We start from the raw sequence: 12,311 nt of genomic DNA on the forward strand, positions 1-12,311 counted from the left end.
GACCGACAACCGCTACAACGTCGGTTTGACCTGCACCGGTACCTGGTTCAGCACCCAAGGTGGGACCAGGTACGCACTTGCCACGTGCCGCTTCGCCTACCGTCGAAGAACCAACAGTGCCCGGTTCAGCACCCAAGGTGGGGCCGGGTACACTCAGCGAGAACCAGCTGGCCTCCAAGCCGACCTCAACGAACCCGAGCTCGACGCCGAAGGAGGAAGGAGGAGTACATTCCCGCGTTAAAGGTTAGATAGTACTAAGAAAGTGGTGGGTGGAAACTGCAAAATTAATAAAGGTACCAATTGTTAAGCCTAGGAGTTTTACCTTAATCTTCCCGAACTTCCTTGCAACATAGTATTTGTGGTAAGCGTGCCGACCCTAGGGATTGATAGGGGTTCACAGCACTTCTACCGATTGGCTAACAGCCAGTCTTACACTTTGGCGCCCAACTAAAACTGCCTTACCGTTACTAGTTGTAGGGGTTCCATCGGGATCCGTTGCAGAATTCTCTGGGAAAACATCCAGGCTTCCTTTAAATGATTTTTGCAGTAATTGGTTGAATTGCAAAACTCTCAACCGCTTTTGAAATTATTCCATGTCTTACAGAGGGGTTCTGAAGTTCAAATGAACGTTGAAAGCACGATTGCTTAAAAATTTAGTCGGAGTGAAATTGAGTTAAATAATTTGTTTCAAATTGGAGCAATTTTTATCTGTATGTTGTGGTAATTTTTGGTGTGATGATCTGTGATATTCAAAAGTAAAACAAAACAATACAAACCTTTTTATTTCATCTTAATGATATCTTACAATTACAATTTTAACGTGTTCTTATTTTGTAGAAGTTCTTACTATTAAACATTAAAATTTTTTTTTTAAATTTATTATTATTTCATAATATTCGTTAAATTTTTTCCCTGGGTGCTATTTTAATTCATAAGTTCATCTGATTGACTTAACATTCAGTTATTTTGTGGTTCTGTTCATCTTTTCTTTTGCTGTTCTTGTTAAGTACCTTTGATTATTCAACTGATAAATTCTAAACACGAAAATGGAATCGCAATTAAAACAACAATATTTATCCATAAACCCAGCTCATCTCTCAGATCACGAGCTTGATCATGAGTTGCGTATCCGCCACACAGACGTGTCCGATTTGAGGCGCAGCAGTCAGGAACGCACTTTACGCGAGCTTTTGAAAGCTGAAAAGGAAAAAGAAACAGTTGAATACGATATTTTATGGGAAAAGCCAGAAGATGAAATAATCGAATGTGGGGTTAAGTTAGATGAGATTAGGAATGCATTAAAGGGTAAAAAGGCGAAAAAAGTTCCAGACCAATGTCACAAGACCAGACTGTTGCATGTATTTTTCAGAATGGAACGATTGAAATTGCACGCTAAGAATGTAGATGACGTCAACAGCATTGATATCTTTGCTGCTGAGTGCACTAAACTTCTGAGCATGTTCTTCTCAATCGTTTCTCCCATCCAAGAAGTCAGACAAGCAGAATTGAGCCTGATCAATGAAAGTATTCATCCTGTCATTGATAACGAACCAAATGAGAAAGGAGAGGGTTTAAATGATCATCTTAGCAGCGAACCAAATCCAAACGAACAAGCTATGCTTGAGCGAGATGAATACGTTGATCCAGCAACAAATGCGAGTGAAGATCACGGCGAATTCGAAAACAACTCTTTTGATGAGGATCGAGTAGAAACAATGGGATTGTTAGACGAGAAAGATAAAGCTATTCTCAAACTCGTAGGCGAAAATCGTAAGTTGAAATCGGCGCTAAGCCAACTGCTCGAGCGCATCTCGGCATTGGAAAGCTCTCGCGATACTAATAAGCCCGCAGGGTATGCAAATGGGAAAAAGTCGAGCAGTTCTGTACGTTCAGAAACTGGCAGCATAAAAAAACCATCAAATTTCGATGAATGGTTGAAAATCAAAGGAGCTTCTTTGCCAAGTTTGGTCGAGGAAATTAGGCCTATTTCGACTCATGAAATCGTTGAAAATAACAACCAAATAATATCACGTCGCGATCGTCTACCCATCCACAAATGGACGGTTCGGTATGATGGGATGGATAACGGTAGGAGAATTAACGAGTTCCTAAAAGAAATCGAATTTAATGCTAGGTCTGAAGGCTTTTCAAAAGATGAACTGTTTGCGTCTGCGCATCATCTTTTTACGCGTAAGGCACGTGCTTGGTTTATGGGCTCCAATGAATTAGGTTCATGGGATAACCTCGTGAAGGAGCTCAAAAATGAGTTTATGCCGATAGATATGGACTATCAATACGAGCGGTTAGTTAACGCGAGAAGGCAAGGGCCACGCGAAAAATTTCAGGATTTTTACCTGGATATAGTCCGTATTTTCCGTTGCATGTCCGAGCCATGGGATGACCGTCGGAAATTTGATACTCTTTTCCGCAATACCAGGGAAGATTGTAGAACTGCGATGTTAGCTGCCGGAACAGATTCGATCCCTAAAATGAGAGAGTTCGGTAAGCGGTTCGATGCTATTAATTGGCACATTTATGCAAAAAAAGATATCCAGTTTTCGATGAGATCTAATGCTGAAATCGGAGAATTGCACTACGGTAACAATCTATCTGATAACAATAATTATTACGAATATAATAAACATTCCAATAATAATTATCAAAAGAAAACGCCAAATTCTGATTATCAATCAATTAGTTATAATAAGAAAAATAATCAAAGAACAAATCACCGTACTGAACCAGAAAAACAAGAATTGGGGAAAAATGAAAGGTTTCCTCAAAGGAATAAACCATTCAATTCTGGAAATTCTTATGGTGGGAACCAAAATCCTGGTCCAAGTGGAACGGACCCAATTCAAAGAATTGTTAAAGCTTACATTCCCATAAAAAGGGGATTTTGTTTCAACTGCCACGAACAGGGACATGATTTTAAGGAATGTGAAGAATCTCGGAACGTGTTCTGCTGGATTTGTGGTTTTCCCGGGTTCGCCACTTCGGAGTGTCCTTATTGTGATGCAAAAAACGCAGGAAAGGCTGTTCAGTGAGGCAGAGCAGTCAACGTAACTCCTTAAGGCCTCAAGTTCCCATTCCAAATGACCCAACAGACATTCTCCAACAATTGGGTTATGCGAAGGTATTCAATCATGCTAAGGATGACGAGATTGCAACGTTGCTCATCAACCTTAACAATGATTCAAGACCTTTCGCGAAAATCCATTTGATGGGGATTGAACTGGTTGGTCTTTTGGACAGTGGAGCTGCACGAACGGTTGTAGGGATTGGGGCAAGAAAAATTATTCAACTACTAAATTGAAATCTAGAAACGGCTCCTTTAAATTTGAAAACGGCTTCCGGAGAACAACTCGAAATTTTAGGATGTGCGGATGTTCCAGTAACCTTTAACGGTACAACAAAAATTTTAAATTTAATTTTCGCCCCAACTCTCAAACGCAAGTGCATGATTCCTCGTGTACCTCCGTGCGGTTCGGTTCTCTTTTTGTTACGCTCCGCGGTTTATGTTTAAGTTGTGTCGAAAGTTGATCAAAATGAGTAAAATAGTTCCGAAATTGGTGTCATTGGCAGGAGAAGATGTTAAACGAACAGAGTTTATCGTGAAAATCTGGCTGAAAAGCCAAGGATTATTGTAAAATTGATTCGAAGTAATGGCGTCGGCTCTTGTAAAAATAATTATACTAGGCATGGTTTTCATCTGTGCGCTAAGCGCCTTGTTCTCCATATATGTGTGCGAGTGTTCGGGGTGAAATTGGAAGTGTACAAACACCTATTCAGCGAATGCATAGACGTGTTTTGTTTCGTCGCGTACATGATGCTGCAAGAAGAAGACCGGAAATGCATGTCATGAAAGCTGTTGAAAATAATGTGCTGGGTTATTGGGTTGCCGGAGGGTTTAACGTGTCAAGAGAAAATCTATGATTTTGTCAGGAAGTAAAAGCAACACTGTGATTCATTCATGAAAGGCATTGGTTGGTGGTTGTGTAAGCGTAGTGTTGCCTATGGGTTCACATATGTGAGGGGAGGGGACGCCAGTAGACCCATACAAATACACAGAAGAGTCGCCGACGAACAAGAGAGGAATTTATCTGTGGTGTTCCTAGATCAAGTGATATGAGGGTGGGCGGTAAATAGAGAGAAATTACTCATTCATGCCTATGAGGTGGTGGCAGTGGTTTAGTGAGATGGCGATGTAAAGTTTGAATATGTACACAGCAGAGATGCCAATATGCCTGATTTTTCAGGGATTGCCTGATTTTTCGAGGCTCTGCCTGACAACCTGAAAAGCCATTGAATTTCCCTGATTTTTCAAAAAATGCCTGATTTTGCCTGATTTTTGCGAATGTGATGAAAAATGGGTAGTAAGGAACTAAATTAGGTACCATTGCTGAAGTTAAAAAGCGAAAATGTGGCTGAATGAAACCAATCGAAAGATTCCCATTTATTCATATCTTAAAAAGGGAATGAAAAGGAATCTTTTGGCTTTGATTCAGTACACAGATAAAAAAATGTAACCTTACAATACAAGTGATTTTACATTTCTGCATCGTCGCTTGACAATTTTCGAAAAAGAGTATAGCAGCTCAACCATTTCTATGAAAATTACATGTCAGAGCACGCTTATTCCAGCGCCGGTGTCAGTTTGTCAGTTTTGTTTTGTTTTCATTCCTGTTCGTCTCCCGTCCCGTGCTGCGTCGGCAAAAGATGTTAGTTTTTTTTTTCAATCAAACCGTGGTCGCTGATTAAAGGTAAATCAATTTAAAAAATAACTGTGATTGACTTGATAATTTCACACTAATTGCTGTTCTTTACAGGAAATATTGATGCTGAATCCCCAAAACCCAAAGCCCCAACCGTGCGACAATTTTCTGCTGTTTTATCGAACCAGCCGTCGAGCCGCCGTCGTCGGCGGAATCGGCAACGAAGATCAGTGCAAGTGTTGTTAATCAATCAGCAAGTGTGATTTAAACGTGAAATAAATTTTTTCCTGCATAAAAACGGTGATTTTTTTTGATTTTGCGAAACCACTCCCTGTCCAATCAGATTCGTGAGATGTGCTAAATAATGTAAATGTACGGTAAACAACAGCATTGTATGCTATCGGGAATTTACATGAAACGTGCAGTATTATCACTTGCAAATAGCCGATTCCTTTCTACCCATGCAGTTGCATGTAAATCTACGTGGATTTTTCTAAGTGTGTAGAATTATGCAACCAAGTAGGCCCACAACACAGTAAAAATGTAGAGTGATGACCAAAAAAAAAAAAAAGGTCATCACTTTTAGAGGAATTTCCGTTGCTTATGTAGCCTGATTTTTATTTCACCAGTTCCCTGATTATTGAAAATATATGTTGGCAACCCTGGTACACAGCCTACTCTTCGGGCGGGCTTTGGAAATCGTTTATGGTGTTTTGGTGTTTCTTCACAAGAAAGCTTGGGAGAGAGTGATGTGATCTCCGTAGAGTTTGCTATTGCAGTGTCGGTAGCAGGGGGCCGAAATGGGCAGAGTTGCTTCAGTCATTTGCTTCGTAATGATGATATAGCTGGAAAACTGCCGTTAGATGGAATGGGTGCTTCAAAGTTATGTGTAGTGATAAGAAGTTTGTCACAAGCAGCATGAAATTTGATACGAGTGATGACTGTGTTAATGACGAGGGCATTCACATGGTGGGCAGGTACACTACCGAGAAATGTAAATCGAATGCAGCATAGGGTCAGGGGCATTATACGATCTAAATTTCGATTAAGAAAACTTTTTTTTTTTTTTTTTGCACTGTAAAGTCATATTTTGTTTCGTGCCGTTTTGATTTGTTAAATTTAATGTAACTTGTCAGTTTTTTAGTGATAAAAGATTCATGTGAGATAAAGGTAGTTCAGAAAAGCAGAACAGTGTGATCGTAGCAGGCGTAGGTTATTTGTTTTTGGCGCACGCGAATAGAAGGACGAGCTAGTAGGTTTGCAGTTGAGTGTGTATGTGGACGCCTCGTTTGATGGCACATAACAACGAAGAGCATCGGTGGAGAAAGTAGAGTTCCCTTAGTGGTTGTGAGGATTTCTAAGGCTGATGTCATGCTGAGGCGACGAGCAGCGCAACACGTTCACGCGACATACCTGCTCTCATTTATTCTCCATGGAAAAAGCGCAGACCTGTCATGCCGAGCGCATTGGAAAGCGCGACTAAGCTGACGCCAGGGTGTTTTGTACCGCGACAAGTAGGAAATCCAATGGGAATATTGTTTTTTCTCGGTTTGAAGCAGTGATTCGGGGTTTTAAGCACAATAGTTCAAAGATACGTTCGAACTTGTGATAATAAACTATAAAATATCTTAATCGGCGAGAAATTTTCAAGAATTCTTAGTTGCGGCAAAAAAACAAGGAATTTTGTCGGTTCAAATTTCGGAATTCTTGCAATCCGGGTCGTGATCTGATGAGTTTTTAATGGTTCCCGAAAGAAAGGAGACGATTCCAAGTATTATCATATGTAGAGAAGTGATAATTTGTAGTGAACTTCAAAGCGACATGGCGCGCCAGCATGACATACCAATGCGTTGCATTGCTTCTTATTGGAATGTAGAACGCAAAGCGATGCTTGTCGCCTCAGCATGACATCAGCCTAAGCGTTTCCGACAGTTAAAAAAAAAAATAATGCAGATTTGACTGCAAAAGTGTGAATGAGTGTGAGAGAGTAGAGAAGAGGCTGATTTGAACGAGTAAGTCATTCATCTCTTCCACGTAGGTACACGAGCATTACTATAAGTCTAAAATTGTTTGAATTATTTTTGCCCTACAGAAAAAGCTCTTCTAGCAATAGTTTTATCATCACTAGATCCCATAACAGTAAAAATAAATAAATTGCTTTTATTATTTTGGATAGTCGGAAAAATCGTAGGAGATTTCATATTTGAGAACGTAAAAGAGCTTAGATCTTTTCTTTTAGATTTTGACCATAACCGTAGATTAAATTTCAGGCGATTAAGGCATTCATTGTAGAATATACTAAAAGATATGAATGTTTGTAAATGTTTGAGAGAAATTGAAGAAGATATCATGGAGCAAATGTGGCACTTACATTTTTTTTTTTACAAATCGAAATCAAGCTAGTGTAGATGTACTGCACATTTAAGATGAATGATCTTAAACGCTGAATGTGAGTGTGGAAATGTGTTGTAATGATCAATTGAGCGTGAATATAGGATGCAGAAACACTTGGGAAGTGATTGCAGTTTTTATTTACCTATATATAAACTCAATTTATATTTTATTTTCAGGAGGTTAAAAAGGTAACTTGATTATTAAACTGTACAACATTGATATAACGTAAACATAAAAATTTCGGGGTTTGGAGGGTTCCATCCGGGCATCCGATTGAAGCGATTTTTGAGGAGAGCATTGGGCTACCTCACCAGCACTGAATCGTGAATTGAGGACGGGCTCGTCTCCCCACCCAGCTGAGCGCTCTGCATTGTAATGGTCGACTCAAATGTTAGATAAGTTTATTATGTTCTTTCGATGGAGACAACTCAATCCTTTTCCCATCTAGAGCTATAAGCGCTTCTGTTTATATCTCTTCTCCTTTGGAACAGTCCATTCAAAGGCATTTGAACTTATCAATCGGATGAGTCTGGAACAAATTACAGAGCAAGAGTTGCTCGCTGCTACCGGCTGTGCCTTGCTACCTGGGTGGTAGAAATACATACATACATACAACTCTCAAACGCAAGTGCATTTTGGGGTATGACTTTTGGCAGAAATTTGGGATAACACCAACGATCCAGGATATACCATCAAGTTTTGCTGATAATGAAACCCACGAAATTATGGAAATCCAAGAAGAATTAACAGAAATTCAAAAACAAAAATTAGAAAAAGTAAAAAGTATGTTTTTTCACGCGGAGGAAGGAAAATTTGGAAAAACAAATGTATTAGAACATAAAATTGAATTTAAAAATGAATATAAAGATGCTGCACCATTGAGGCAAAATCCTTATCCATGGAGTCCACAAATTAGGGATAAAATAAATGATGCCTTGGATAAGTTACTGAAAGATGGAATAGTGGAACCTTCAAACTCTGAATGGTCGCTTCCGATTATAGCAGTAGCTAAGAAGGACGCATCGGAAGTTAGAATATGTCTCGACGCGCGGAAGCTTAATGAGCGTACAAAAGGAGATGCTTACCCATTGCCGCACCAGAACCGAATACTGAGCCACCTGGGTCCAGTGAAGTACCTTTCTACCATAGACTTGTCGCAGGCCTTCTTTCAAATTCCGTTACACACCGAGTCCCGAAAATACACGGCATTTTCGGTCCCAGGAAGAGGACTCTTCCAGTGGACACGTTGTGTAATGGGGTTATGTAATTCGCCAGCCACTTTGAGCAAGTGTATGGATAGAATTCTGGACCATGGTGCTCTCGAGCCGTCAATATTCGTGTATCTGGACGACATTGTGGTAGCATCTCAAACGTTTGATGAACACATATTACGACTTGAAGATCTTGCTGAGCGCTTAAAAAAGGCAAACCTCTGCATCAATTTGAAAAAATCGAAGTTCTGCTGTCAGCAATTGCCGTATCTTGGATATGTCTTATCCCAAGATGGTTTACGGCCTAATCCCGATCGCATAAAAGCGATCGTTGGATATCAGGTTCCGAAATCGGTAAGACAACTCAGACGATTCCTCGGTATGACCAACTACTACCGTAGGTTTATCAAAAATTTCAGTGAGATTACAGCACCTCTCACTGACTTGTTGAAGAACAAGCCAAAGAGGGTGCAGTGGACCACGGCAGCAGACGCTTCTTTCAAAACCATAAAAGACTGCCTCATATCGGCGCCTGTGATGGCTAATCCAAATTTCGCGCTTCAATTCACAGTCCAAACCGACGCGAGTGATTCGGCTATCGCAGGTGTCCTCACTCAAATTCAGAATGGCGAGGAAAAGGTAATAGCGTACCACTCCGAGAAACTAAAAGGCGCTGAGCTGAACTACCACGCGGCTGAAAAGGAAGGACTAGCTGCACTTCGCTGCATTGAAAAATTCAGGGGCTACATTGAAGGAACCAAATTCATTTTGGTTACCGATTCGTCTGCCCTGACTTTCATAATGCGTGCGAAGTGGAGGTCGTCCTCCCGTTTAAGCCGGTGGAGTATCACGCTTCAGCAATTCCAAATGGAAATACGCCACCGAAAAGGGAAGGAAAATGTGGTCGCTGATGCCCTTTCCCGGTCAATTGAAGCACTAGATTTGGAACAGACAGATGAATGGTACAAAAAGCTTTTATCGGGGGTCAAAAAGGACCCAGAACTGTACATTGACTCTAAAATTCAAAACAATAAACTGTATAAGTTTGTTTCAGCGAAAACAGACACTATGGACTATCGCTATGAATGGAAACAGTGTGTCCCTTCTTCGTTGCGAACCCAAGTCATGGAGGATGAGCATGAGAAAAGCTTACATGTTGGGTATGACAAATGCGTAGATAAAATAAAACGTCGCTTCTATTGGCCGCGCATGTGCAGCGACATACGCAAGCACATAGCGAAATGTGTCCCGTGTAAACAAAACAAGCACTCAACAGTTTCAAGCGTGCCAGAAATGGGGAAGCAGAGAATCGCCAGCCGGCCCTTTCAACTCATTTGCATGGATTACATCCAATCTCTACCGCGGAGCAAGCAAGGCAATAGTCATTTGTTAGTAATTATGGACATTTTTTCAAAATATTCCTTACTTGTCCCCGTTCGGAAGATTTCGAGTGTTAATCTGTGTAAAGTGTTGGAAGAGCAGTGGGTCAGGCGTTTCTCAGCCCCCCAAATAATCATATCCGACAACGCAAGCACGTTTTTGTCTAAGGAATTTTGTAATTTTGTCGAAAAGTACCAAATACAGCATTGGACTAACTCACGCCATCGTAGCCAGGCTAACCCAGCTGAACGCCTTAACCGTACGATCAACTCGATGATAAGATCGTACGTAAAAACAGACCAAACGTTGTGGGACACTAGAATTTCAGAAATTGAATACATGCTGAACAATACAATTCATTCGTCCACAAAGTTTAGCCCGCACTGCGTTATTTTTGGCCACGAAATTGTGTCTAAAGGTTCCGATCATCGATTAGAATGTACCGAAGATCTTTCTGAAGAACAACGCATGAACAAATTTAGAGGCATAAGCAAAAAAATTAACGAATTTGTACAAGATCAGCTCAAAAAAACCCACGAATATACAAAAAAAACATACGACCTACGCCACAAACGTTACTCACCCTCATTCCAACCAGGCCAACGGGTATTTAAAAGGAATTTCCAGCTGTCTTCCGCTAGCCAGAGGTACAATGCTAAATTAGGTCCTCAATTCATTCCTTGTGTTGTTCTCAGAAAAAAGGGTACAAGTTCGTACGAACTCGCCGACATGAACGGAAAACCGCTCGGGGTTTTTTCTGCCGCGGATCTAAAAGCATAACAAACTATACTATCGCAAAAAAATGCTATGTAATATTACCAAAATCGGAACGAATGATAGATTCCCAAAATTTAAATCCTGCTCTAAATGCAGCATAACTTGCATGCAAGTTTTCGCCAGACGGCTGATATAACCCGACAACCGTCGCTCAAAAGTGGGTGGCACAGCGGGTGTACTCATATCGTTCGTTCACGCAGTGTAAAGTTTGAGTGTATGCATGCTCATCCCATCGGTCATTGGTCATTAAATCATTTTCTGCATCTGCAATAAAATAGAAAAGAGAAATATATTAGAATAAGTTTTTAATTGTAATTTTGTGTCATGAACTTTTAACCAGTAGTGTAAGGTTCAACCGATAGTTATGCGTTAATTTCGATACCTTGCCTTGCACATCACAACATAATTCTTATTGGAATGCAAGTACAAGAGAAAGCAACGATGAAACACACACAAGAACCAATTGGATCGAGCGGATGCGTTACACTAAAAATAACTGATCGAATGCACTTTCATATCACTTTACTTACCCATGATTGGCCAGGTTTTATTTGACAATTTTGATTGGAGACAGTTGAACTACCCGTAGTCATTCATTGATCAGAGAACTAACGGCCATAGTCCCCCAAAACCAATGAATGTAACAGGTATTTCAATTGACTCGTCGTTACAAAATTGCAAATAAAACCATACCTGTTATCAGCATCCCTCCGCATGTGATCCGCATTCAATTCTGTTTATCATCGTCACCAAATTGACAGATCGCATCAATTCTACCACACATACAGGTGAAAATATTAAAATTAGTACTAAATCGCAACTCCGACAGTCGCGTGAAATGTTTCATGGTTTAAGCACAAGCTTGTTCATGACTGTGATATTTTGTTTGTAAATGCTCCTTAAAAATTTATTCATTAGCTTTAATTAATTATTCAGTAGTTAAATTTTAATTTATTTTAGTTTGTAATTTGTTTCATGTTTCTTATTTATTTATTTTTTTAACTTGTATTTCGTAAAATTTTGTTTTAGCTTGTAAAATGTTTTTAAGCAATCTAAATAGAATTGGGAAGTATTGTGTGAGGTTATCAAGCCCTTGTGGCTTTGATATTTTGATCGCTGGAGACCGGAGTCGAAAGACGCTGATGGTCAGTACAGGACCAAGTGTCCCGAAACTGAGAGGAGTCGGGAAACCGATGATGATAACTTATGACCCCGATACTCAAATCACAATGCCAAAAATTCTATGCGCTTTCCTCAAGTAAAATGTTTTTCGGAATCTATTACGTTCGGTGTGAAATTTTTCTCTAGCAACCGTAAAGTTCTGTCAATTCAGCCGTGTGATAATTATTTAGTGGAAGCAGGTTCAGAGCTATGTGTTCTCGGTGTGTTCGCTCTAGACTAGTGATGGTTTAAAAGGAAAATATTTACTTTGTAAATATTTTTCCCCGAGCAGTGGGAGAGTGTAAGCGTTGCTAGTCGTTCGAAGGAGGTCGCAGTGTTCTTTCTGTAGATTTATTAAATAATGTTGCAGTGGTGTTCGTGGGGGTTAAGGGTTTCTCCTTGGCAAGGCAATTCACCAAGCCACCCTAACTCGGCGAACAACACGGCAAAACAGTTCGTCAACCCGCCACCAGAGGGCCTCCAGGAGATGTGAGCCGCCAACGTAAACGGCGATGTGGCGAAATGGCGAAGCGAAAAACGGGCGAAAAATAAGGGCAATGATCGGGGGATGGTTCAAGGCCGGTCAAGACGAAATGACTAGGCATTGTGAAAAACGTTCGCGAACTGATCACTAAGAAGAAAGGCTTTAGTTAAAAGTACAAAATTGTGAACT

At 40.3% G+C, this 12,311-nt stretch overlaps 1 long non-coding RNA gene across 1 annotated transcript; it reads right to left on the reverse strand.

Moving 5' to 3' along the window:
* Positions 1 to 917: 917 nt before the first annotated feature.
* Positions 918 to 11,195, reverse strand: LOC129758262 (uncharacterized). The gene is made up of 4 exons (XR_008739930.1): positions 11,008 to 11,195; positions 10,284 to 10,741; positions 2,355 to 2,484; positions 918 to 1,197 (listed from the first exon to the last, which is right to left on the reverse strand). It is a non-coding gene; the product is annotated as an uncharacterized LOC129758262 (long non-coding RNA).
* Between the last annotated feature and the right edge of the window lie 1,116 nt (positions 11,196 to 12,311).

The sequence above is a fragment of the Uranotaenia lowii genome, chromosome 3 (assembly GCF_029784155.1).
Source record: "Uranotaenia lowii strain MFRU-FL chromosome 3, ASM2978415v1, whole genome shotgun sequence".
NCBI lineage: Eukaryota > Metazoa > Arthropoda > Insecta > Diptera > Culicidae > Uranotaenia > Uranotaenia lowii.